Genomic DNA, 3,591 nt, shown 5'->3' with positions numbered 1-3,591 from the left:
CGAAGCAATAGAGTTCTAATGCTTCTTAAGTCGCGATATCGCATCTCATTTCTATGTTTCATGATAAGATATAATATTCATTGCGAAGTGTCATGTAAACCTTGTATTCAATTCATAAGAATGTAAATGCCACGCTTCCTTGCTAGGAAGTAGTGTTTGCAGATGTCTACGTATCGGAGCAGCGAGTTCTAATGCTTCTTAAATCGCGATATCGCATCTCATGTCTATGTCTCATGATAAGACATAATATTCACTGCGAAGTGTTATGTATTCCTGTTCTACACGTTAAATGAATGTAAATGAGACACTTCCTTTCTAGGAAACTACGCTTCCAGATGTCTACGTGTCGAAGCAATAGAGTTCTAATGCTTCTTGAAACGAGATATCGCATCTCATTTCTATGTCTCATGATAAGATATAATATTCATTGTGGAGTGTCATGTATATCTCGTATTCACTTCAAAAGAATGTAAATGCGACGCTTCCTTGCTAGGAAATAGCGTTTGCAGAAGTCTACGTATCGGAGCATTAGGGTTCTAATGCTTCTTAAAACGCGATATCGCATCTCATTTCTATGTTTCATGATAACATATAACATTCGTTATGCAGTGTTATGTATACCTCGTATTCGCTTGAAAAGAATGTCAATGCGACACTTCCTTGCTAGGAAATAGCGTTTGCAGATGTCTATGTATCGTAGCAATAGAGTTCTCTTGCTTCTTAAAACGCGACATCGTATCTCATTTCTTTGTTTCGTGATCAGGTATAATATTCATTGTGGATTGTTATGTATTCCTCGTAATCACTTCAAAAGAATGTAAATGCGACATTTTCTTGCTAGGAAATAACGTTTGCAGATGTCTACGTATCGAAGCAATAGAATTCTAACGCTTCTTAAATCGCGATATCGCATCTCATTTCAATGATTCATGATAAGATATAATATACATTGTGGAGTGTTATGTTAACCTCGTATTAACTTCAAAAGAATGTAAATGCGACACTTCCTTGCTAGGAAATTGCGTTTGCAGATGTCTACGCATCGAAGCAATAGAGTTCTAATGCTTCTCAAGACGCAATATCGCATCTCATTTCTATGTCTCATGATAAGATATAATATTCATTGTGGAGTGTTATGTATACCACGTTTTCACTTCAAAAGAATGTAAATGCGACACATCCTTGCTAGGAAATAGCGTTTGCAGATTTCTGCGTATCGTAGCATTAGATTTCTATTGCATCTCAAAACGCGGTGTCGCATCTCATTTCTATGTTCCATGATAAGGTATAATATTTATTGCTAATTGTCACGTATACATCGCATACACTTCAAATGAATGTAAATGGGAGACTTCCTTGCTAGGAAATAGCATTTGCAGATGTCTACGTATCGTAGCAAAAGAGTTCTAATGCTTCTTAAAACGTGGTATCGCATCTCATTCCTATGTTTCATGATAGGGTATAATATTCATTGCGAAGTGTTATGTATTCCTCGCCTACACTTCAAATGAATGTAAATGCGACACTTCCTTGCTAGGAAATAGCGTTTGCAGATATCTACGTATCGAAGCAATAAAGTTCTAATGCTTCTTGAAACGGGATATCGCATCGCATTTCTATGTTTCATGATAAGATATAATATTAATTGCGAAGTGACATGTATACCTTGTATTCACTTCAGAAGAATGTAAATGCCACACTTCCTTGCTAGGAAATAACGTTTGCAGATGTCTACGTATCGTAGCAATAGAGATCTGATGCTTCTTAAAACGCGATATCACATCACATTTCTATGTTTCATGATAAGATATAATATTCGTTGCGAAGATTCATGTATTCTTCGTATTCACTTCAAATGAATGTTAATGCGACACTTCCTTGCTAGGAAATAGCGTTTGCAGATGTCTACGTATCGTAGCAAGAGAGTTCTAATGCTTCACATAACGCGATATCGCATCACAATTCTATGTTTCATGATAAGATATAATATTCATTGTGGAGTGTTATGTATACATCGCATTCACTTCAAATGAATGTAAATGCGACACTTCTTTGCTTGGAAATGGCGTTTGCAGATGTCTACGTATCGAAGCAATAGAGTTCTAATGCTTCTTAAATCGTCATATCGCATCTCATTTCTATGTTTCATGGTAGGATATAATATTCATTGTGCCGTGTTATGTATACCCCATATTCACATCAAAAGAATGTAAATACGACACTTCCTTGCTAGGAAATAGCGTTTGCAGATGTCCACGTATCGTAGCAAGAGAGTTCTAATGCTTCTTAAAACGCGAAATCGCTCCTCATTTATATGCATCATGATAAGATATAATATTCATTGTGGAGTGTTATGTATACCTCGTATTCACTTCAAAAGAATGTAAATGCGACACTTCCTTGCTAGGAAATAACGTTTGCAGATGTCTGCGTATCGTAGCAAGGGAGTTCTGATGCTTCTCAAATCGCGATATGCTTCTCATTTCTATGTTTCATGAGGAGATATAATATACATTGTGGAGTGTTATGTATACCTCGTAATCACTTCAAAAGAATGTAAGTGCAACACTTCCTTGATATTAAATAGCGTTTGTAGATGTCTACGTATCGTAGCAATAGATTTCTAATGCTTTTTAAATCGCGATATCGCATCTCATTTCTCTGTTTCATGATGAGATATAAAATTCATTGTGGAGTGTTATGTATACTTCGTATTCACTTCCAAAGAATGTAATGCTACACCTCCATGCTAGGAAATAGCGTTGGCAGATGTCTACGTGTCGAAGCAATAGAGTTCTAATGCTTCCCAAAACGCGATATCGCACCTCATTTCTATGTTCCATGATAAGATATAATATTCATTGCGAAGTAACATGTATACCTCGTATTCACTTCAAAAGAATGTAAATGCGACACTTCCTTGCCAGGAAATAGCGTTTGCAGATGTCTCCGTATCGAAGCAATAGAGTTTTAATGCTTCTTAAAACGTAATATCGCATCTCATTTCTATGCTTCATGGTAAGATAAAATAATTGTTGCGAAATGTCACATATACCTCGTATACACTTCAAATGAATGTAAATGCGGCACTTCATTGCTAGGAAATAGCATTTGCAGATGTCTACGTATCGTAGCAATAGAGTTCTAATGCTCCTTAAAACGCGATATCGCATCACATTTCAATGTTTCATGATAGGATGTAATATTCATTGCGAAGTGCCACTTATGCCTCGCATACACTTCAAGTGAATGTAAATGCGACACTTCATTGCTAGGGAATAGCGTTTGCAGATGTCTACGTATCGAAGCAATAGTGTTCTAATGCTTCTTAAAACGGGATATCGCATCCCATTTCTATGTATCACGATAAGATATAACATTCATTGCGAAGTGTCGTGCATACCTCGAATTCACGTCAAAAGAATGTAAATACGACACTTCCACGCTAGGAAATAGCGTTTGCAGATGTCTACGTATCGTAGCAATAGAGTTCTAATGCTTCTTAAAACGTGATATCGCATCTCACTTCTGTGTTTCATGATGAGAGATAATATTCATTGCGAAGTGTCATGTATACCTCGTATTCACTTC

This window comes from Xylocopa sonorina, unplaced genomic scaffold, assembly GCF_050948175.1.
Source record: "Xylocopa sonorina isolate GNS202 unplaced genomic scaffold, iyXylSono1_principal scaffold0031, whole genome shotgun sequence".
NCBI lineage: Eukaryota > Metazoa > Arthropoda > Insecta > Hymenoptera > Apidae > Xylocopa > Xylocopa sonorina.
This window is presented reverse-complemented; position numbering follows the sequence as displayed.